General features: G+C 39.0%; 1 protein-coding gene and 1 long non-coding RNA gene across 3 annotated transcripts in view; one reads left to right on the forward strand and one right to left on the reverse strand.

The window, feature by feature from the left end:
- The window catches only part of HS6ST1 (heparan sulfate 6-O-sulfotransferase 1), a 195,552-nt gene that overhangs the window by 34,839 nt on the left and 135,373 nt on the right, over window positions 1-25,340 (forward strand). The gene's annotated exons all lie outside the window — the stretch shown is intronic.
- Window positions 10,724-23,903, reverse strand: LOC148125831 (uncharacterized). 2 transcript variants are annotated; one of them, XR_015743534.1, is made up of 4 exons: window positions 23,635-23,903; window positions 14,476-14,647; window positions 13,290-13,502; window positions 10,724-12,355 (listed from the first exon to the last, which is right to left on the reverse strand). It is a non-coding gene; the product is annotated as an uncharacterized LOC148125831 (long non-coding RNA). The 2 variants fall into 2 exon arrangements; XR_015743535.1 differs by lacking the exon at window positions 13,290-13,502.

Here is a 25,340-nt window from a genome sequence, read left to right on the forward strand (position 1 = left end):
CAGCTGTTACCAGGATTGTCTGAACAATTAATGAGAAATTCCAATAATTTTAAATCACAACATTTAAGGCAAATTATATGAGCACAGTCAAAATATCACTGGTTATTAGAGTTGGAAAGAGAAAAAAAAACATATGGACTCTAGTTGTTTGCATCTGTGCTATTTAATTGCTTAAGACGAATTCCAAGAGCAGACTCTAAGATAATGTTCCTTAGAGCAAATCATGGGTGACTCATCTTTGCTGTGATTAGAATCATAACAAGGAGTTGATCCTGTTTTGGCAAATATTGCTGCAAACTTTGTACTCCCAATTTTTAAAAAATGTCTTACTGCCAAAAAAAAAAAAAAAAAACCCACACAAATTCCTTCATTGAATTTTTTGAAAATGTAAAAAAATTAAAAAGTTGGTTTAGTAAAATGGACATTTTTCACATTATTTTGAAAACCATTTCTTTCAAAGGTATGTTTCTTTTTGAAGTTTTTTTTTTCATAAATCTCAGGATTAGAAAAGGTTATTTAGGGCCTTGAGTCCAACCTCTTGCTTTGTGAAGGAATTCCAGATCAAAACATCCATGACAGATGGCTGTCTATCCTCTGCTTAAACACACCAAGTCCACCACCATTCCGTGTAATTGGTTCCACTGCCAAATTGGAATCTGCCTTCTTATAACTTTAAAACATTAGTCCATGTCGTGCCCTCTGGGATGAGGCCTTGGCCTTCTGTGTGATTTATTTTTAGGGGTTTGATTTATAAATTTCTGTCCCTGATCAGAACAGGTTTATGGCAATTCCTCTGCCCCTTCATTAGCACTTCCCCTACCAGCCCACCCTCTATTTTTTGGAAGCTCTGTTAAGGGTTGAAGAAACTTGAAGTATGAATATATGATAAATATGTTTATCACAGAGGATAAATATGTGATAAACGTGTTTATCACAAAGGAAACCTGTGGCCTTTAAAATTTGAGGAACCAGCATTCCATTCTATGGACAAAGTCTGTTCATCTAATATTGAAACTGAAGCCAGCTTTTATAATGTTTGTGAATAATCTCTCCTTGTTACCTATATCTAATATTTCTATGAATATATATAATATTCCTCTAGATATCTCTATATTATTGCATTTCTTTAGTTTTGGTGCCTCTGGTCTTTGGAGAGCAGTCTCTTTCTAGAGAAAATCTGTGGCCCCTATGCTGTTTACTTGGAAGTATTTAAAATATTGTATGGGGCTCAATATATTTTGAAATCAGCAAGAATGTGGCTTGCTTTTTTATTATTACTTGGCTTTCTTTTTTTAAAAAATCATATACATGCATACATACTGCCATTTCAAAACCAAAAAGGTGCTTTCAGGGTGTTGGGGGTGCTATTTTGCCTGCAGCTCCTTAAAGCTGATCAGTCCCAAGAGAAGGTGTGTCTGGTTTAATCATTTGCCTTATCACTTCTGTTTTGCTTTTGAATCCAAAGAGCTGCACAATCCTGTTGTAAATAATACTTGCTCTGAACAGTAGCTGGCTAAAACCAAGTTTTACCATTAACCAATGTATACACATCTTGTCGTTTTCCTCTGGGCTTAATAGAAGACCCACGCAGGTCAAGAAAGGTTAAAAGGGCTTCGTATAATGCTTTTGGCATTTCAAAAAGGAAGGCTTATATATCAAAGGTAATGCATGAGATTGATTTGCGGGCGAAGAGAGATCTATGGCTCATTTCCCCCATTGTGAAGGCCTTGGGTTAAAAAGGTTTCTTAAGTCCAGCTTTAGCTTCTAGGGCACCCGTAACCAACCACTGACCGAATACAGCATAGAGTGTTTTGGTGAGTTTAATAGCTCATTTCCTCTGTTGAACAGAAGGGGGAAAAATAATCAGTTGCAAAGAGAAAGAAAAACAAACTGTTAATGCTTTAATCACAGTAACACCAAGGTCATAAATCTCAGAGGCAGGTAAACAGTTGTAGGAAATACTTAGGAAATACACGGATGAGGAAAGTAAGTTTTTGCAAGAAACATAAAATTGTACAATATGATTGTGCACTTGAGATCATACACATAAATAATTTAACTTTCTGCTCTTCATTTGTTTTCCATCCTGGTTAAGGGTACAGTAACTTAAGGTAGAATGCTTGAAGCTAATCTGAGGATTTTTTTTTAAGTGATGTCAAAATATTCTTTATGTTTGGAAGTAGATAAGGTAGAAACTTGATTTGGAAGAAGGTGAATTTTATTTTTAAAAGTAAAACCTTATTGTTACACTTCAAATATTCATATTTTATGTTATTTTTGGAATCAAATGGAAATGGAAAAACAGTCTCTGTATTCAAAAGATAACATGCTCATTAATGACTACATTGGACTGAGCAAAAGAAATGTCTAAACTTTTAAGAGCTTCTCTGAAAGAGATCTTTCCCCATTTGTGCTTGAAAAGTAATAAATGTGGTCAGAGATTTAAAGTATTTGGCTCATGCTGAGACCATCTGGGCTGATAGGGTTTTGTTCCGTTTCTCTGTGATCTGAACATCTGACAGGTTTTTCTGGAGGTATCCTCAATTTTACATTGCATCCTAACACACACACACACACACACACACACCAACCATTTACTTTAGAACTGTGGAAGCCGTCTTGGGTTCTCTCATGTTGCCATGACAAGTTATGTACAAGCCCACCAATTCTAGAGAACAGGACTTCTTGCTATTTCCAATCTGAATAGGAGAAGCCAATAGATTGAATTTGGCTGGGTATGGCTGGCTATAAATAGAAAGAAGAAATATTAGTGAAAACATAACGTGGGAAAGTGACCCAATGAGGATAAAGAGTTTAATTTGACCATGTCTTCTTTGAAATGCTTGGCACTCCCCATAAATTTGTGTGCCTTATTTAGCATGGAGGTGAGGAAGTACTCTCTTGATCCAAATATGTCAATGTAAATTGAATCTTTAAATGTTTGTTTGTTTGTTTGTTTGTTCATTTATTTAGCACTATTTGTATGGCTGCCCTTCTCACAAAAGCATGACTCTGTGGCATATTGTTGTGTTCTGTTTCCTGATACTTTTTTCATATATATTTCTCTAGGTTTTGTTAGAAATTGAGATGAAATTGAGATGAAATTAATATGAATGTATCTAAGGAAGATTATTTCTGTGTAGAGGTTATCATAATCATATAATTAATTCCCGTGCAAGGGAAAAATAATAGATATAAACATGCAGAAGTCATACTGACGTCTATTTTTCCATTGATAGGCCTACTTCAAAGTTCTTTCATCTTCTACAAAACTGTAATTGTAAAAATTATGTTCTATTTTTATGCACAATAATGTGTTTAAGTGTTGACTTTCTGTTCTCACAAAGGCATGTCTGTGGAGCTCAGGCGTCTGAATATTTTATTTGAAAAATAAGTTATCTAAATTGTAATTAGGTTCACATTCTTGATTTGGTGATCATTTATGAGCATTTTGAATTTAATTAGATAAAGCCATTTAAAATGGATGTAAAAGAAAAAGGACATTTGCCAGTTTTGTGGCCTTCCAATTTTGGCCCACTGGTGAAAATTTTAGTCTTTGGATTATGTCTTTGTGTCTTAATCTAGCAATTTATGAATCCAGTGTCCTATTTATCTAAAACAAGCTTGCTCTTTCTTCAGCATTGAATTATGCCAGTAATGGGAAATGAAATTAGTAAATAACTTAATATCTCTCCTTTAGGAAATTGAACAAGACAAATCTGAAATCGAATATTGTTATTCTTCTTTATTAGATAAATTCTCCCTCTAAGTTAATTGGCCCAAGTTAACAAAACACACCATGGGCCTCAGCTTCTTTGGCAATACTATTGTTACGATAAGATTTCTTCAGAATGTAAGCATGGTTTAGTTTTAGTGCTTTTGAATCTCTTGAGATCCTGAACAATTATCTAGAATTGGAAGGTGTCATTTAGTCCAGTTAGTCCTTCTGAGTTCAGGAATCCATTCCTAGTATATGGCTTTCCAATCTTTTTTTTCATTCAACCTGGAAATCGTGAGCAATACTTCTTTGGGCATTCGTTTTCACAATCAAATTTGCTTTTTGGGTTAGAATTGCTTTTCTGATATTTGGTCTGAAACTGCCTTCCTAATAACTTGAATTTGTTATTTTGTTCCTTCATTTTGGAACAATGAAGAACAAGCCTTGACCTCATTCTATGTAACATCCTTTCAGGTGGTTTCAGGAGTGCTATATTCTATCTTCTCAAGGGAAACACTCTCTCTTCTAGGATACAAATTCTGATTAGTTTTCTCTGGATCTTTTCTACTTGTGTGAATCGTTCTTGAAAATTTGTGCTGAACTGGATAGAATATCCAAAGCAGAGTCTGATTAAAGCAAAATAAAATGAGTTACAACCCATGACTTTATTCTGGATGTTATATGAGTTATATAAGCACATATAAAGAAGTTGTTCTGAGACTTATAGTTGCAGTCATTGGGCTTTGGGTTTGAAAAATCTGTTTGGCACACAATTTTTTAATTTTTTAACTGTCATTGCTCAAGAAGCCAGTTTCAACTTCAAATTTGCGAAGACATTATCTTTTGAAAAATAGGTCTATCAGTTACACAATCAGTTTAGAATGTTAGTTTCACTTTCCAGAAGAAGGTAGTAGAAATCAGCATTGCTTGCAAAATTCAAGTAAATAAATTATTGCATCATCTTCATACCTTTGGCAAGTTACTCACCTTGCTGATTCCAAATGTGTAAAATAACATAAATTCTGGGTTTTGGGGAATGTGACTCAATAAAGGGCTAAAAGAAGTAAGATTCATAAGTAGCTTACAGCAAGTAATTAACACCATTTATTCAACATCTGCGATTGAGTATATTAATTGATTGTTAATCTAATTAATGTTTAAATACATTAAATCTCTTTGAACACCAAAGCATGAACCAAAGCCATCATAACTATTATGACTGTCTCACCTAAACATATAAAACTATTTTCTATTCATTACTTCCAAACATTCAAATACAATAAATTTTAAGCTCTTTATTATTGTCATTGACAGTTGATGACATTTTTTGAGCTACTTAAAACATAATACCTTCTTTCTCCTCCATGCTGCATCAAGAGCCCAGGATGGGTTGACTCCTTCCTATGACGTCATAGCTGAGTCTGTACTAAAATATAAAAGCCAGCCCCCGGGAGAGACCCCAGGTTTTGACTCAGCTCCTTTCAGTCAGTAGCTGTGTCTCTGAAAGCGTTCTGTTAGATAGCAATCACCAGTGATCTTCAGTACTTTTTTCCTCTCTTCAAGCAGCTCCCAGGGATCTGGACAGCTGCTGTTCCAGAGAGCAGCCCCCCCCCCTCTTTCTCTCTCTCTCTCCTGCAAGTTGGGAGCAGCTTTACAGAGCTCTATGCAGACAATCTGGGCAGCGTCAGCAGACCTCCCCCATGCCTGCAGTTTGGAGGGATGTAAACACGATTGGCAAACTGATAAGAGCTCCAGCCAGCTGATTGTGTAGCTGGTTGCTGTGTTTTTCCTTTGCTGACTTCGTTCGGGGGTCTGTATAGCCTAAGGAGCAATTCCTCAATCTTGGAGCCTGTTTTCCTGTAGTCAACAGCCATCTTGAATTCAAGCCTTCCACCACGAGCTGAGCGGCCATATTGTAAACCTGGGGGCCATTTATACCCTAATGGGCTTAATAGAAAAATTTCTAAACAGCTTCTTTCCAACGCAAGAGCCTTTATTTTACAAATGGAGCAAGATAAGGCTCAGACAGAACTCCCCCGCTCCCAGTGGAACAATCTCTTAAGCCCAATAGGAGAAAAAGACGTAGGCAACGCACCCAATCAGTCCAGAGGGAGGTGGCTGCTAAAATCAAAGCTAAGGCTCTAGCCCCTAAGAAGGCAACTCAGGCTGAATTGAGGGCAGAGAAGCGCAGACATGCGCAGTTCGACAGAACTATTCAACAGAAGGGAGTGCAACTACAGCATGTTTCAGGTGATACTCGTGGGCCCCAACCAAGCCCTCCCAGGGAGGAGAAGTTATCTATGAGCCTTTTCATCCTCCATCCTGGTCACCTGAGGCTCTTGCTGTACAGTCAGATCCTCAGGATTTAAGCAGATCTGGGCCTTATTTCCAACAGGCTTCTGTGCCCTATGCTCCTCCCCCTCCCTCCAGGCCTCGAAACTCTCCTCAATCACTCCCACAGCAACGGGCCTTCAGCCCTCTTCCTCTACCTTTGAGCATAGACCAAAGGATATCCAAGATGTAGTCTCATCAGCCATTAGGCAGGGAGTGGCTGAAGGCTTCAAGCAAATTCTTCAACCTCTGGAAAGGGTTCAGGCCCTTCTCCCTTCTCAATCTATAAGTTCCTTGCCTCATCATCCTGATTTACACAGGCCTCAGGACCTCAGGGTCCATTCTTCTCTACCAGAATGGGAGGAAGTTGATGAGGAAGGAAGGCCTTCACCATCTGAACACATTTACTCTTCTCATTCAGAGTGTGAAGAGTGTGAGATTTTTGACCAAAATCTTTCAGAGGAAGAGGATTCTCGCCCAGAGCAGACATCCTCTGCATTGGTCTTCAAACCTACTCTCTTCAGACCATTACAGGCCAGAGGAAGTGGCTCCCAAGCCACAAGGAAATCCCTCTAGCCAAGGGGATTCACTCTTCTCCAAGCCTGTAGTGCATGCAGAGGTTTTGCCTTCTCCCATTTTGTTTCTGGACATGGTCAAAGAACAGTGCGCTTCTCCTTCGGCAGGTCCTCGCCCATCTTCTCTAGATAAGCATTTCTACAATGTTGGCGCAGCTCTGGACAATGCCCTGGCATTGCCTTCTGTTTACATTCCAGTTCTGGCCTTGTCTCGTCTTCTGGCACTCCCACAGAGCCAGAAGATATCCTGAAACCGGATGATAAGAGTTCCGAACAGACCCTCAAGCGCAATCACCAGGCTGCTGCTTGGGCTGTTTGGGCTTCAACAGCAGCATCCTTCTTCACCAGGGCATCCATACGGTGGCTGCGCCAACTCCAGAATAGATTGCCTGCTTCTGACTTTTGGTCTCACCAAGACCTTAATAAGATTATTGCAGCGGCGAAATTCACTGTGGATGCTACTCTCAATTCCACCAAATTTGCATCCAAGGCCATGGCATCTTCTGTAGCAGCAAGAAGACTGTTATGGCTCCGAAATTGGCAGGCGGAGTCATGCCAAAAATGGAAGCTGGCTTCAGTTCCATTTGCAGGCGATAAGCTTTTTGGTGATGCTCTGGAACCTTATCTCATTGAAACCAGAGATAAACGTAAAATTCTCTCTTCCTCTGGGAAGAAAGCTGATTATCGCCCTGCTCCTTATCACCCTCCTGCCTTCCGAACAGAGATCTCATCTCGCTTCCCCCGCTCTCACAGGCCATACTCCCAATGCCAAGACCAATGGGCAGAAACATCTGGCAGGCAACAACCTTCTACTGGTAAATGGCCCTTTCGGGAGGAGGGGGTCATTCCTTCCGTTGCTCTAAGTAATCCCTCGTTCTCCCCACCCATCGGAGGTTGCCTAGCCTTCTTTGCCTCCAAATGGGAGGAGTCAACGACGGACACCTGGGCACTCTGCACTATTAGGTCAAGGTTACAATTGAACTTCCTAACCCTACTCCCCCCAAAAGTTTTTGATCTGTCCTGTGTCTCAGGACATTTCCAGGCAAGCCCTCATGAATAAGGCCATTCAGCACCTTCTTGAAATCAGGGCTATTCCACTTGTTCCCCCGTCTCAATGGGAACATGGACTTTACTCTTCCCTTTTCATCGTTCCCAAAGCCTCAAGGGGGTGGCGAGCCATCCTTGATCTAAAATTTCTCAACCAATTTATAAAATACAGACAAATTAAAATGCAGACTCTGCATTCTATTTTAGAGAGCGTTTGGGAGGGCAACCTCCTCTCTTCCATTGATCTCACTGAGGCTTACCACCACTTCCCAATTTGGCCTCATCATCGCCAGTTTCTCCATTTCTGTTATCAGAATACCCATTACCAGTATCGAGCACTTCCCTTCGGCCTCTCATCAGCTCCAAGGGTCTTCACAAAGGTTCTGGCAGCATTGGTGGCATCTCTGCATTCTATTCCAGTGAGGATCCAATGCTACTTGGACGACATTTTGATTCTTTCCTCTTCCATCCTTGTGACCCATCGGGATCTGCAAATTACCCTGTGATGTCTCCAGAACCACGAATTTTCCATCAACACCAAAAAGAACCATCTCTTTCCTACAACCAAATTGCAACACTTGGGAGCAGTCATCGATACCATGTCGGTCCAGATCGGAACAGACCCTTCCCATAAATTGGCTAGAGCTCAGAGCCATTTTTCTGGCTCTCAAGCATTTCAGGCAATCAGTGACCAGCTCTCATGTTCTAGTCCTTATGGACAACATGGCCGCAAAGGCTCATGTCAACCGGTAAGGGGGGACGAGGTCCAAAGCCCTCATGGGAGAGGCTCTACGGTTGGTGTTATGGGCAGAGAAACACCTGTTATCGATCTCGGCGGACCACATCTCCGGGGTCGGCAACTCCCAGGCCGACTGGCTCAATAGGAGCCTAGTCGACCAGGCAGAATGGTCCATTCCTCCATCTCTATTCAGGGATCTTTCCCTCAGATTCGGAACACCAGAGGTGGATCTTTTCTCCACTCCTCAAAACGCCCAAGTCACCAGATTCTTCACCAGGTTTCCTTGCCAGGGAGCGGAGGGGCCCAATGCTCTTTGATGCAGATGGCCCAAGGGTCTCCTCTATGCCTTTCCCCCGCTTCCCATTATTCTGGCAGTAATTCAGAAGAGGTTGGAGGAACATGCGGAGCTCCTCCTGGCACCCTATTGGCCAAGGAGGCCCTGGTTTGTGGACCTGGTCAACCTATCGGTGACTTTTCCTTGGAGGATCCCTGCCCATCTAATCTCCCTTCACCAGGGAGCCTTGCTCCACCCAGAGCCCCAGCGGTTCAAGCTGACCATGTGGCACTTGAGCGGCAGCGGCTAGAGGAGGCTGATCTTCCAGAAAGGGTCATCCTCACTATCCTGGCTTCTTGCAAACCTTCTAAAAGGCGCATCTATGATGCCACCTGGAAGGCTTTTTCCCGATGGTGCCTCAGGGAGAGTCTTTCTCCTGCTTCAGCCCAGTTGGCAGAAGTTCTTAGCTTCCTTCAGCATGGGCTGGAGAAAGGTTTGGCCCCCAGCACCTTCTGCAGGCAGGTTGCAGCCCCCTCCTAAGTCCTTTCATGGGGTTTGTTTCCTTCCTTATCCCATCACACTTCAGTCAGGAGATTTTTTGAAAGGGGCTTCCAACCTGCACCCTCCGGTGGTTCAAAGATATCCTTCCTGGGACCTTCATTTGGTCCTTAATGCCCTTACAAAGCTCCCCTTTGAACCCCTTAGAACAGTGTCTCTCCGTTTCCTGACTCTGAAGGTAGTGTTCCTTGTTGCCATCACTTCTGCCAGGAGGGTTTCCGCGGTTGCTGCTCTTTCCATCAGACAGGACCTTTGTTCCTTTCATGATGATAGGGTTGTGCTTCATCTGAACCCCTCATTTATTCCAAAGGTTAACACCTGGTTTCACAGGTCCCAGGACATTGTTTTGCCTGACTTCTGTCCTCCCGCACCATGACTTAGAGTGGCAGTGGCACAGGCTAGACGTAAGAAGGGCCCTTAAAATATACATTAAGCACACTTCCTCCTTCAGAAAGTCAGAAGCCCTGTTTGTTTCCTTTTTCCTTTCTCACTTGGTGCACAAGGCCTCTTCTCCTACTATTAGCAGGTGGGTCAGGTCTTGCATTGAGCAGGCCTACAATGCTGCGGCCCTTCCGGTTTCCCGAGGTCTGATGGCGCACTCTACCAGAAGCACAGCCACTTCTGTTGCCTGGGCGACCCAAGCATCCTTGGAGGAGATTTGTCGTGGGGCCACGTGGACATCCCCGTCTCCTTTCATCAGACACTACCGTCTGGATACTTTTGCCTCGGCGACTGCAGCCTTCGGCAGACAGGTGCTTCAACGAGTGGTTCAACAGTCAGTGTGATGAGCCGGACGAGGACCCGCCCGTGGACATGCAAGCTTTGGTATGTCCCATCCTGGGCTCTCAATGCAGCATGGAGGAGAATGGGTGTTGGTAGAAGTTACCATGAACACCCTTTCTATCTATGCTGCGAGAGAGCCCAGCCCCTCCCTTGATTCGTCCGGAGAGGGTAAGACATATTTCTGTATTTATTTTGGGCTTTCAGAGACACTTTTCAGTCTGTCAAGTATCTGCGCCAAAGCTGGGGTCTCTCCTGGGGCCTGGCTTTTATATCTTAGTACAGACTTAGCTATGAAGTCATAGGAAGGAGTCAAGCCATCCTGGGCTCTCTCGCAGCATAGGTAGAAATGGCGTTCACGGTAACTTCTACCAATGCCAATTCTTGATGACTTTTGATATACTTGTCAAAATATGTTCTTATTGCTCATCATAAAGGAACTATTTTAAAGCCAGAGAGTTATGATTATTAGCAAAGCTTGTAAATACATTGCTTTGACCCAATATTGTTGTTGCCTAGACTACTGACAGTCACTTATGCTTAAAACTAATTCTTAAAGCGTCATCTCCTTTTATAAATGGCAAGGGCCTTCAGCCTGTTGGACACTTCTAAAAAAGATTGGATTTCCAGTCCCAGAATGCCAAGACAACATAGGATTTGTGGTTGAACATAATTGGAAGGCTCCAATTTCTAGAAAACTCTTTTTTTTTTTGCGGCATGCAAAATAGTTTAATAAACAGCTTTACATACAGTACCTTACAAATAGACAGTGTATTTGCAAATTTAAATATTTTTTAATGTACAGTGGCTTGTACTCTTATCCTGTGGAGGTTCAAGTTTATTGACCTTCATGTACGTAGTTCTCACACTTTTATACATTTTGCCAGCACTGAAACAGTCTGGGAGGCCTTAAGCTTGATATTCCCTTGCTACCCTCAATAATGCAGCCTCTCTTGAAGAATTAGTATTTCTTCTTTTTAAAAAGTATTTTATTTTTACAAATTTCTGTACAAATTTTTATTTTTAATCTTCTCTCTCTTTCTCTCTCTCTCTTTCTCTCTCTCTCTCTCTCTCCATCTCCCTATCTAAGAAACAGATAAAAAGATAACATTTTAAATATTTTGTCACCAAGGTTTTTATTGTAAGAAAACTAGACTCATCAATATAAATACGTCTCTAGAATGCAACATGTGTATGAGCACGCCCATACACAGTATATGCGTGTATATGTATACACACATACGCACACACACAAGGACATGTGTGCATACCTCTAGAGGTGTACTATAGCACTGGATGCAGCAATAATGCAGATAAACTAAAAGTAACTGGACTTGGCCCAGATTTTTATTTAAAAACCCAGCTAACTAGGCAGGCTTTGGTTTTGTTAATGATTTGCCAAATCAGAAGTGAATGCCTTTAACAGGCAATGTATTTGCACCATACCCCTTTGAGAAGGGAACTCCTAACATATTTGGGATTGAGACTATACAGACCATGCCATGTTTTACAAATTGCTCAACTATTCCAAGATTTTTGGTGTGCATAGGTTTATCTCCCTGGAATAAAACAGCATCAACTTTCGCATTTCATACTTCCTTTCATTTCATGAGAGTAAAAAGAGAGTAAAAAGGTTGGGAATGGACCCATTTTACAGCCAGTCGCCGGCGTTTTGGAGGTTCTCTTGATTCCTCAAGCCAGCTGAGGAAAGTGGGTATTGCAGACCAGACCCAGCCATTATAGACACAATATCCCTCAATACTTTTAATTGTAGCTTGCCCAAATACGGATTTGTAATGCCAATAATAGCTTTGATTGGTACCTTGCTGTATATGCATGATTATTTCCAGTGGATGGTGATGTGCAGTTTGTTTTTGCATTTTATTTAAAACTGTTTGATTTGCAGTCTTAATTTTGAGGTCTCTGCCTTGTTGCTGGCAAGTGTCTTGATAATATTCTAGACTGTCTCTTTTAAACGATTGAGTCTCTCAGCTAGAAAAAGGAAATTCTTTCACATTATTCCATTTGAACAGCAAGGCAATTTTCCACATGGTAGCTTTATGGAAATGTGCTGCAGCTCCCTCCAACCATGACCAGGACATTATAGGAAATGTATTTTCATGGAAGATTTGCTTCAATTGCCAAGTGTAGGGTGTGGTGGGGATGGCAATGTGGAGAATGGTGTTTGTTCTGTTAATGGACAACAGTGTGCCATGATGTGAATCCCTTCTGTTAAATTAAATTGGCTGCATTTCCCACCATGACCAGCTTGTCATTATTGATGCATTGTTCTTTGGCACAAAGAGCTACTGTGTGATGTGGCAAGACAAGTTCTGGAGAGAAGGGAGAACAAGAGAGAGTGAACCATGAAAGAAATATATGCATACGTATGCATATAAATACACACATACAAACTCTTATTAGGAATTGTCTCATACAATCAGAAATATCTTCCTGACTTACATGACAGCATGTGGCTGAGTTTGAGATAACTCAGAATACCCCTTCCTTCTTCGATAAGGCTGAAATGAGATAAGATGCCTGTACTATTGTTTCATCATAGTCACAATTTAGCTTCATCTGTGTTGCCAATGGAAATACTTTCCACTCTCCATCTAAGAATTCATAGCAAGCAATGTTTAACCCATCTATTTTTCCAGTACATCAGTCAAATGGAAAGAAAGATTTTTTCCATTTTGAAATGTAAATGTATATTAGAATGTTTATGAGATGTTATTTCTTGATGTATTTACTTTTTTCTGGCCAGATTCAACAGTCTTGCATTATAATAGGCCATCTCTATATAACAATCAGTTGCTATTCCTTTGGAAAACATAAAACTGTCCAACTATTTGCAACAAACTACTTGTCAAGCAAAAGTGTAAGTAAGGGGAATTATCTGCTTAGATCTGCCACTCTTGGAAACAAAATCATAGTTGAATGATGCTATAATTTATATAGTTGGGCCTAATCTGCAAAAACAGTTGCGGTTAGTTCTTTAATAAATGAGACTGGTGAAAATAGTGAGTATTAGAGGTGCAATTATTAGGAATAGCTATATATCCAGCTGTAGTTCTGTTTAAATTTAAAAAGTCCTAGTTGAGATCTGTTTTAGAAAATTATTAGTAGCTTAGACCAGACATGACCCCAACATCAGAACATTTGCTACATATGTTTATGTATATTTGTCTAAATATGTGCTCCTGATTAAAAATAACAAATTATATATACAAGGTATTTTCACAAAATCATACAAATGGAAGGTACCTCAGAGGTCATACAGTCTCAATTCCCTGTTTGGTACACAAGCCACCAAGGCATTTTATTTGGTCTCTTTTCTATGCATCTGTCTTTCCATTCTTTCTTTCTTGTTTCTTTCTATTTTTAATGATAAATTTGGCTGGTTTATACTGGTGTTATACTGGTGTTCTCAGATTTGATGAGGTTGTCCTTGGAAGCCTATGCAGATTTATTTAACATCTAAACAAGATCCAAAAATATGTGCTTCAGATTGCAAATGAGCGGAACAACAGACAACAATGGTAAAATTCCATAGTAGAATGGTGGAACAATATCTGATATTCAAAGTTACTGCCAGCATTCTATAAACAACAGACAATAGCTACATGTGTTTTCCCCATTAACCATAGTGATTAAGTCCAAGAATATTTCAAGAGTAAGGGAACTTTAGAGAGCCCGTTTGGTGTTGTGTATAAACTGAGAAAACATGATTTCTAGTCTCACCTTAAGCACTAAGTGAGCTAGGTGACCTTAGGCCAGTCACTTTTTTTCAGCCCTAGGAAAGAAGCAAACAACTTTTAAAAAATCTGGCCAAGAAAATTGCCAGGATTAAAATTATCAGGAGTAAAAACTGACTCAAAAGCGTGTGCATCCACACATACACACACAAGGGGAAGGGTTTACTCGAATAAGGTTTAGATTTGCAAATGCATAGCCTCTCCTGAAATGCTTTAGGTGCTCTATATGACTGTCAAAAAGACTGAATCAAAATAATAATTATTGTTGTTGTTGTTATTATTATTATTATTATTGCACCTAGAAGGCCACTCACACATATATAGTTCAGCAGTTAACACCAGTTAACACCAGGATGCAAACTACAGGATCCTTGTGTTCTTAACACACAAGGTCTATTGTGTGTGTCTTAAAACACAATAGCTTTTATCAGTGGACAGGATCTCTCTATTTGTACCAAGAAGTTGCAACTTACTTGCCATTTCAGTAACCTACAATGCTATAGAGCAGTATTGGAGCATTATAGTTCATAACTGTGTCAAGTGGCTTGCATTTCCCTAGTACTAATCACAATGCCGATTTTACCCATCACCATTTCAGATGAACTCATTGGTTGAAGGAGCAAAGACTTTAGATTCAGAAAGCAAAAGAAAAGAAGTGCAGATGTATGCAAAAAGGACAACAGTAATAAGCTTACCATGCATGAGAAGAGAAGGTGAAATAGAGGGGAGTCCATATTAATCTGGAGCTGGCCTTGGTGCTAGGGGAACAAAAGATCTGCATTTTTCACCATTTCAAGTTTATATATAGTTGAGCTCTTCACTGACCATTTGTCTTTATCTTTTTCATCTTGCCAATAATTGAGCTTGCTAGAATATTTGCAAATACAAGATGTGAGCTGAATTGTCAAACTGTTGCCTTTCCTTCTTTTCTGCCAGACGAGTGAATGAAGTGCTATTTAAATTTTTCAAAAATGCTTTGTAGAATTCAGAAGTCAGTTGCAATATGGGAGGATTATGAAAACCTTAGCCTAATTCTTTCCTCCTCCCCATCCTCTAAGGCTTGTCCTCACATTAAATATCTGCTTGGATTGCACCCAGAGTGTATAATCAAAACAAAGTTAAGACTCATTGAATCAATGGGATTTAAGTGTTTAATTGTGCATTCAAGACCATTGATTTTGATGGGGTTTAAATAATCTCAACTCTCCCTGATTGTGCCAAAAAGAATTTGCAAATCTTACTCAGATTGCATATTTTTATTGCATTTTTTTTAAAAAAATGCCTATTGAAACAAGGATCTACTCTACTTAATATCACTGGGGTGATTTTGACAATTTGTTGACAGAGGCAATGGATTTCAGTGGCTAATTATTCCTGACCAGTTTTTAGCATGCCTTTAATTGTTCCTCTTAAGAAAGAAGAGAACAAACAGCTTCAGGAAACAATCTCATTATTATCCAATTCATTCCTTCTCCAGACCATGCTATAATCAGGCTAGATGAGAGAAGAGGCATAGATTTGTTTGCATATTATGGAGAAAAGCAGAAATGTGCAATTAAAACTATGCACATTCTGTATGGACAGATGGTTGCATTAATTTTAATTAAGTATATAAATGGGACTTAATAGATATGATGTGTCAGATGTCATATAAGTCTTACTCCTGAAATGTTAATATATACTAAAAAGTGTTCCAGGGAGGGCAGTTATCCTTGTTCCTTAACCAATATTTTTAATGTACAGAATTTTATTGTGTGACAGTGCAAAACAAAAGGCTAAAGAGAACAAGCCTTGAATGTTGACAGAGTTGTTTAGTCTCTATTGAAGTGCTGAAAGATAGGATCCCATTCTGATCTTAATCCTATATCTCAGTAATCTATACTAGGTAGACTTTAAATTGGAATTCTGTCAAAAATCAGAGGACTGACTTTGAAGCCAGCTGTGTCCTTCATAGTTTTTCATTCTATCAGGTATAAGGCGATGAAACCAGTACCTTTCTTTGTGTGATGACATCTAAAATATTTAGGGTTAAATTATTGTGATTATGTGGTCAATAACAGACCCTGACTTAATCCTTAAAACTAGGTGTGAAACGTGCACTTTGTATTATTAAAAGAGACAGAAGGTGTAACACAGCACTTTTCTTGAAATGATGGATTGACTCTGTGTAAAGGTAAATTGGGATCCCCCTGAGGAAGAACAAAGAAATATGTTGGAAGTAAGAAAGATCTAAAAGTCTTCTAAATCCATTCTCTGAAAACAAATGTAATCAAACTTCCTAAGCTTTGCCATGTGAAATGTAATAATGTTTAGCAAAATCTTTGTAAATTCAGACCCAAGGCAGAGGGAAGGCCCCTTCCCCTCACTCTGCTATTTGTTTGATGTTACAATTCAAATTTCTGGGTTAAAAACAGAGAACAGGAATTCTAGTCCTGCCTTAGGCACAAAAACAGTCACTCTGTCAATCTGGGGAAGACAGTCCTGGCAAGCCACTTCTGAAAAATGTTGCCAAGAAATCTGCATGGACTTGTTCGTGCAGTTGTCAGGAGTCAAGACTGACTTCAAGGCACACACTATTTTTGACTAGAGAAATATTATCACAGTTGATTTTTTAATTAAAGTCATAAAATGGAAGGATTTTATACAAGGCTGGGAAGCTTTAATCCATTTATATCCACAATTGCATATTTAAAATGCAAATGTAAAATTCCCATCCTCCTAAAGGATATACTGTATTTAGAAGATTTAGAGGGCCTCTTGGTGGAAGCCTATGTCACAGCCAGCTGTTTTCACCACTTTCCCCTCTGTGAGAAGAATGTAAGTTGGGATGACAGGGACATGGCAAGCGAATATACTAGAACACTGTTTCAGCCACATCGGAAACACAGAGAGAACAAAAACTGGTTCTCTGTGAACCAACCCCTTTTGATGTTTGAAGTGTGCCTACACTGACATGCTGTCATCACTGTGCAAGTGCCAAGTGTGCTTTCTGCAGCAGATATAGGGTATAATCCCCATGTGGTACAACTCAGCACTTGATAAAGCTTTTCTGGCTACTGAGTCATGTAGGATTTCTAAGCTAAAGGATCTATGGGGAAACCTGAAGTCTTGCCAAATGTGAGGTGTCCATTTGTTATTAGCATTAACATGCCTAGCTTTCCTATAAATTGTTTGTTTTGGTGTTTCTTTTTTCTTTGACATAAACAGATTACGCTGTCCCTGTTATTTAAATCATTGATATATTGGTTTATCTATAGGCAGCAGATCAAAATCGGTTAGTAAGAAATGACCAATATGATCTAAAAAGGAAACCACAATGCACATTATGGAAGCATAAAGATAGAGCATCTTAAAATAAAAACACAATAATGTAAATAGTATATCTCTAATGGGGATATGTTTTCACCAAATAAAAATAATAAGAGAAAAAGCATGCTCCGTCCCTAGGTTTCTGCCTCTCAGTAATAGTCACAGGGTTTCAAAAGTTGAATTTGAAATTTGGAAATGTTGCAGAAGAGGCTTATCTTCCAGAATGATTTATTTTTTCAAAAGACAGTCTCTGTTATTAAAATGAAAGTATTTAGCTCAGCTTTATGAATGTCAATTTAGTAGAGTTTTTGTTCTCTTATTGTTGATGACTTTGCACAGTTTCAGTGACTAGCCAGTGGCAAATTAATTTGATTTTACAAATAAGAAATTGAGACTGAAATAACTTATCATTTGAATTGAAAGTGACATGACACAATGAACATATAGTACAACTTAAGTCTAATCTAATCTTTCTTGCTCATATTACACACACACACACACACACACACACACACACAAAGGTACTCATATCTTTCTTTCTTTTTCAGTGGAGAAATTTTGCATTTGCCCTTGAGAACACAAGCACTGTTGATAGATGTACAATATATTGTATGTCTACATTGGCTCTAAAGGCTTGTATCCACATGATTATTATTTGGATAGGAGGAGGGTCTTCAGACAAAGGTGAAAACAAAATTGTCAGTTTCTAAAGTAATAAAAGCAAATTGAAAAGTATGGTAAATACAATCTTAAGGAAACAATGGTGAGATCAGTTTAGGATGGTGGTAAAGATACTGAGAATACAACATGGGAACGTGGAGACAAAGACACATTTAAATTACATTAATTGGAAACAAGAGTTAATTAGAAAAATACTTAACCATCTCAAGCACATAGCTTTTTGTAAAAACTTTTAAAAATGGAATAGAACACTACAGTAATGTCATGTAATTAATCTTTTCTGATGAGGATTTTAATAGCATCAAATTGTTATTGTTTGTATGTTTTATAAATCACTTTAACACCCTTTATTCATGCCCATTTGTAAAAGTCTGAAATTTAATTTCAGATACAAAAAGTGTAAAATACAACACTGGTTTAGTGCAGAGTTTAGTTGGTTTAGTTAAGATATGGCAACATTGTAGAAGTGAGCAATTCCTCCCTAAAAGTTCTTTTCCAGCTCAGATTGTATTTTTGTATTTCAGTACAGTAATCTCCTTTGGGGCTTCAAGGGCTTGGAAAACATGTAGCGCTTTCTGGGGGGGGGCAGTATTCTAAGGAAATATGCTTGACTGGGGTTTCAGCCAGGTCTTCCCCCAGTACTACTAGCTATAGTGAATAGCTAGATAGTGAATTCAGTGGGATTCATGATGAGAGACATCTGGACTCTCTTGCATATTCAGTGACATCATCATTGAAAATTCAGCAGGGTTCAAATTTTAGGGCTGTGTTCAGTAAAACCCAAGGTAGTTGCTCATTTAGCAGAAGAGTCTCTCCCCTTCCCTCTCCCTCCCTCCCTTTCCCTCTCCCTTAAGTGCAGTATCTCATGATGTTTCTATTGGATGCTTCACCGGTCTAATTTTTTCTGTAATTTTTTATTACAGAAAGGCCACTTTCAAGGAGGTCAAGAGTTTTGGAGGCTATGTGTGTTGGTGTGTGAGAGAGAGAGGGAGAGAAAGAGGAGGGGATATTTTGGTTGGCAGTTTTCTAAGTCTTCTATCCTAATGGACTACCAGCATGTAGGGAGATTTATTAGAGTTGATCAATCCCCTATGATACTCTTGTTCTTGTTGGGCTGTGATGGCTTCTGCTACCTTAGAGCCTAAGATGGTTCTGATGATATGATTCTAAGATGGGTTCACTAATCATTTAAGATCCTAAGCCAAAACCAAATAAGGTAACAAAATATGTAAAATAAGCCACAGAGCTGAAAGAGTCATTCAGGGAGTATTTCTTTATGCCTGAAGCATTGAGCAAGAAAATCTCCTCAAGGGCTTAAGACAAGGATAGATGTTTTAGTGACTGAGCACCACATTTAATCATGGTGTGGATTTGAAAACTGGGACAAGTGAGGGGAATAACAAATAAATGTGGTCGAATAATATATAGGGGCCAAGCCAAGGTTTCCTATTTCTGAAGTATTATAAGCTTGTTTTAGAGTGTACACTTACGTTATCATGAATTTTATGCCTTAAAATAATAATTTTAAAAACTCTGCATAATCAAAGAGAGCTCTATGCTGCCCCAAAACCTGAAGTTCTTGAACCCCTCAGCATTATCATTCCTAACAGGATAATTTCTTACCTCCACACTAATGTCTGGCATCAGCTAGTTTTTCAGTGCAATTTACCCAGTAATCTGAGAATCAGATATAATTAAACAGAAGGATTCTCTCTCTCTCTCTCTCTCTCTCTCTCTCTCTCTCTCTCTCTCTCCCACCCCCACCCCCACACATTTTGACCAAATATCTATCACAGGAAAGGATGAATGATTTCTTTCCACTTTTAATATTTTATTCTTAATTTTGACACCATTCTAAAAGGGTATCTTTTTATCTCAAGCATTCTGATCTGACTAGAGTGTCTTTTGCAAATGCCATGAGCTCAGAACATCATGATGCATCCAGCCTGCGGGCCACAAGTTTGACAGCCCTACTCTAGAACTACAAGCTAATAGAATTTCTATTACTTTGTCCCTGTTATTTCTGGTGGTAAAACTAAACTTCAGGACAAACACCCACCTGTCACAAAAAAGAGCTTTGTCTTTATATAAAGGAGATAAAATGTCAAATTAATTTGTATTTTACTCTGTTTTAATAGTCATGCTATTACCATGATAGATGCTTAGTTAATAGCCTGCAATGTAAAAGTTCTCCTTCTAGCCCATGGACAATAGTTCTGGTATAGAAAAAATAATTTTACAGAGGTGATAGAGACCTAGAGAAGTACAAATGGTTAGTGTGAGATTCTTGGACCTATTGTAGTTGGACTGGTGCAGATCAGTTATGATACTGTAGCATTCAGTATGGTGATGCCAGATTCAGTGTCTTAGAGCCTAGGTGGTGTAATGGCATTGGGTTTAAGAATTGGAAAGATCCAAGTTCAGGTCCACTCTCACAAGAAGAAATTCAGTGGGTATCTTTGAGTGAGTCACTCTCTAACCAAGACCAAGATATTTGCAGTGGGAATAAAATGAAAGATTTCCCCATGGACTCCTAAGAAAAAGTAGGGGTATAATAAAAATAAATTTTGTGACATGCATAACAACATGGAAAGAGGGCCCATTGTAATGTTCTATATGGAAATGGGAACACGTCTTTTCTGATGCTAGCATTAGAATAAATTAAGCTAAATAATTGAGCTCAGTGCAATTTGCATAATTTATTTATAAAGCTTTCCTTAGCAGAACTATAATTTTTTTTGCTGCGCTGATCTATTCTAGGACAAATCTTTTAACCTTCAGTCTTGATCACTAAACTAGAAATAATAATGCCTTACTTCAAAAGCACTTGGCCCCTTTTAAAAGTACTGTAGAAGTCATTAGCAATAAGAATCTTATTATAGACCCACCTCAGTGGGAGTTGCTCATTTAGTCTATTGGTATCACATGGCAACAAGGTTAGCTGAGTGCAGAAGACTGATCCAGTCAAAGTCAACTGCCAATAATTACCTACAACAGAGTAAGAAGTGTGTTTAACTTGTGCTTAAGTGCTTTATTGGATTGCAGGAGAAAAAGAGCTTCTGTTTGAACAACCAGGGATTAATATGGTCAGATTATGGTCAAGAGAAATAAGACTGATAAGGGCAGGCTGCAAAACAAATGAGTTAAATACTTCAATTCATGCAAAGGTTAGAACTATGGTTCTCTATTGCCAGAATCAAAGTGCATATGTACTCTGAAATGAAAGTATATCGTATTTTATTGTTCTGGAGATATTTCAGAAGATAGTTTGCTTTCCTCTGCATTCCAAATTGCAGCCTTCAGTTTTCTCTTTGATTAGTGGAAGCTTTTAAAGGGACTATAGTATAGCCTTTGATCTTTTACTGTTGTTTACATGTGTGCAGCATTTGCATTAAGATTTTGCATGTAAAATTGATGCTAACATATACACTTCATCTACTGCAGTGTTTTTGAAATGGGAATTCTGGGAGTTGAAGTCCTCACATCTTTAAGTTGCCAAGCATCATAGAATGGATCTCTGTCTTTCCTTTCTCTCTGCTATGTTATTTTTCACAAAAATATCCAGTTAAAATATTTTCAGCTCAGAGTTCACAGGGGTACAAATAGTCCTGTTTTCTTAGTAGCTATAAAATGCACTACCTCCACAGAAGGGAATCTTCATTGAACCCTAATATAGTTTTCCCTAGCCAAGATATTGTTCAAGTACCTAGACCATGGGTGTCAAACTCATGTCATCATGTGACGGTTTGTGACATTTTTCCCATTCGCAGAGATGGGGTGGTGTGGCCAGTGCGTGACACATCCAGCCCACAGGCCGCCAGTCTGACATCTCTGATCTAGACCTCTATTCATTGCAAATAATTCTTCCACACATTGGAAAAACTCCCAGATTTTAGAGGATTTGTTTACTGGCAAATCATTGATTTTGAAGTCTTTCCTGACACGATTTCCTGACATCGTTACACATTTAGACCTTGCTTCTAGTCCTCACAGCTACCTGGTTGAAACAGTCTTGTAAATTACTATTACTGCAGGTGTGTTTATGTAAACTCTTTAATGTTGTCAGAGTAACATTTTCTCTTTTAAAATAACAAATTTCTTAGAAGCTCTGCCTTCCTTTGGAGACCTTTACCTAAACAGCAGGGAAAGAAAAGTGCTTCGACTTTTGCTGTTTGCTTGTATGGGATGGAGGGGAAATGTTAGAATTTAAAAGTGTGTGAAGTCAATGCTACATTATAACTTTTTGCTAAAACATTCTCATGAAGAAAATAGTGAAACATCATCAAACATGGCACCACACTGGATTTTTTTCCCCTCATATTTCATAAATGCCAAGATATGATATAGTAAGCTGCAGATTAAATAATCTGCTTGCCTTTAACACAATTCTGTTTAAGGCAAGGGTCTAGGCAAACTTGGCAAGTTTAAGACTTGTGAACTTCAACTCCCAGAATTCCTGAGCTAACATGAGAGGAGGAGGAATTCTGGGAGTTGAAGTCCACAAGTCTTAAAGCTGTCAAGTTTGAAGACCCCTGGTTTAAGGCATAGTAAATACTGTCCTACATCTGCTTTAACTATTTCTCAAGAATTTAACTAATGCCCATCATATTAACAGTTTAAGCTACATTATGAGCACTGTACAATGTGGGGAATCATATTGTCTTGTGGTCTGTGAAAAATTGATTCCTACAATGATATTAAACTCCTAGTCCAAAATAATATTTTTTCTTTCTTCCCTTTACTCTTTCAGACAATATCTAAAGCATATCCATTCTCCAAATCAATTGAGGAAGTATTCATTTGTGAATTTAACTCATTCTTCCCTTTAAAATTGTAAAGTTTAATCCCACTCATGGCTAAGAAAGAAGGCTTTAACTGCTGCCAGTAGCACATGTGCCAGAAATACCATTAACTCTAACCAAGTTATGTTGGAGAGGATTTATGAGAGGTGAAGCTGCGACTCATAAAATTAGAAGTGTCTAATCCCAATAATATCTATTCATTAGGACCCCTATTTATGCTGATAGGGACTCCCATCTAATTAAGTATATACAGGAGTCCCCTTTCAGAGACCAGAATATATTTTAGCGATCTTCTGTCCTTATTCCTGCTTCATTAAACTTTTTCTATCAAAAGAACCAAATTGCATACTGTATAATAGACATGGCTAGAAGCTCTTCTTTGTTTCCTCTCCTTTCTTTTATAATGTAAGCGCAGGAGACACTTCAGCACTTGGGGCTTTGTCTGGCAATAAAGGAATTTAATTTTTTGTCCTCCGCTGTGCCCTTATTTGCCAATTGTTTTGCAAAAGGTGATCCTTCTGCTCTGTTTCCCCTCCCCATTGATCTTGTTTCATTGCACAAAGCTATATGAAGCCTGCGGTTCTGAGTTTAGGGTTTCAGCCGTGGAAAATGTTAATGAAACTCCCTGGTATTCATTTTTTTCTCCTTTTGGGATTTGTGTGTGTGTAAGAGAAGGCAGCATGTCAGAGACAAAGACATACACAGCATTACCCTGAAAGATATACAAATATTGCTTCCTGAGCTGTATTTCAAACACTATTCTTACCATTGCCATCATGCCTAAAAAGGAATTTGCGCAATCTTTTGGAAATTTCTCATGAAAGATTATGCTGTCCCAACTGTCATTTTTGGAGGTTCCAATCTTACAAAACAGGGTGAAATATCAACATTTAAACATGTGCAAAAAAGTCTAAAGAGTGTAACAACTGCCTTATATTATCATTTTTTTCTTCCACTTCCATTTTTATAAACAAGCAGTATTTCAAAGGAAACCCTTAAGACAGCACCCAACTTGATTTTCATCCTACTGCCCTTTTAGAAAAAGTCCAGTTTCCACAATACCTGGAAATAGTTGCTTTGAAACCTCTTCCTACAAACTATCTTATCTGGGAACTTGTAGCAATGTAGTTTGGTGATAGTGGAAGGATAGATTGGAGCTTTTCTAACCTAAAGGACTAGTTGTCAGAACAGAAGTATTTTCAGAAAGCAAGCAAGCAAGAAAATAATCCACACAGTGGTTACAGTTTTCATGTTGAACAGCACTTCCCTATTAAATAATTAACCAGCTTCAGACTCAAAACTACTGACCTGAAACATGACATGCCACCAGGGGCACAAGTCTCTGTCAAGTCAGGGACAAATCTGCGAAGCTCTGTAAAAGACAGCAGTGTGTTTTCCAGTGCATTTTAGTTCTTTGGACTGCTGTATTGAAGCTTTGCCCTTAAAATGCTTCTAAATGTGCTTTGTAATAGAGAAATTTTGGTTCAGTAGCTCTCTGTAGACAAGTAATTGTATTTTTATATGTGCATCAGCATTACTCTGAATCTTCTGTGAAGAATCCATTTTATTCTAGAGGAGTTGAGGATGGGAAGTTTGCATAAATAAAAACAATGTTCCAGGTGGTAGCCAAGGGTGTGTGTGTGTGTTTGTCGTTCTGGTTTTGTAAGGATATCATTGATTAATAAACTAAAGCCAATTACTACCATTGTGATTAAGATATGTAAAAAGCCCATTTGGCTACCATATCACTGCCTAACTAATTTACCTACAAAAGTATCTATACTTTTGGCGTGGGAAAAATATGTTCCTGAAATGTTTCCATCTTATAGCCCAAAAGAAATCTGTCTTGTATGCTAGCAGTTCCTTTGCCTTTCAAAGTGTATTAATTGTCCTACATAACTTGAATCTCTCTAGAGTTTCCTTTGATCCATAGGCTAGCATTAAGGATTCTTTTACCTGTTCTATTAAAGTCTATGTACGGAGCCATGAGGGCCTTCTTGCTCCTTGTTTTGATTCTTACAGTCATCCTTTATGATAACTTCAGTGACTTAGGTAAAATAGAAGTCTCTCCACTCCTGTCCTGTCCTGTCCAACACTTTACCCCACTACTATGTACCATGCTGAATGTGCCTCGTACAGACAGTACTTCTGTTTCCTTGCAGGAAGAGAAGTTAGCATATTTAGACCTAAATGCCCACATTCATGACCTGCATGTTTAGTCTCAAGAAAGACAGTGGAGGAAGAATAGGATAGCAGTTTGAAATGATACTACACGGAAGAAGATCAAGAGCTATTTGTCATTTCAGAGAATGGGATGCAGAAAGCTCCCCCACCCAGGTTGCCCACCAGACAACCAGATGGGAGACCCTATTTGTGAGGTTGGGCTTTCGGGAACAGATGGGACTGCTATTTCTGTACCAGCTTTCCTGCTGTGTGATGGCATACTGTCAGCCTCCCACATAAACCAGATAGGAAACACAACTTTATTGTAAGGCTGTATTAACAAATTTTGCAAAAAGTACAAATATCCTGCCACCAATTTTAACCATCTGAACAATTAAGGAGGGTTCTTCCTATGTTTCTTTCTCTAACCATCAAGATACTGAGGATTCTTGCCTCTCTTCTCTGATTGTTTCCTTGGCAGTATCTCTTCCTTTGTTTCCCAAGATCACCCACATGTTCCATTACACATGTTTATCTGTGCAACTTGATTCAATTATTAGCCTGGCAGTTTTCTTCAGAATGCCATCTTGGTCCTTGAGTCTGGA

Source organism: Pseudonaja textilis, chromosome 4, assembly GCF_049901715.1.
Source record: "Pseudonaja textilis isolate UNSWEBS1 chromosome 4, rPseTex1.2, whole genome shotgun sequence".
NCBI classification, from domain to species: domain Eukaryota; kingdom Metazoa; phylum Chordata; class Lepidosauria; order Squamata; family Elapidae; genus Pseudonaja; species Pseudonaja textilis.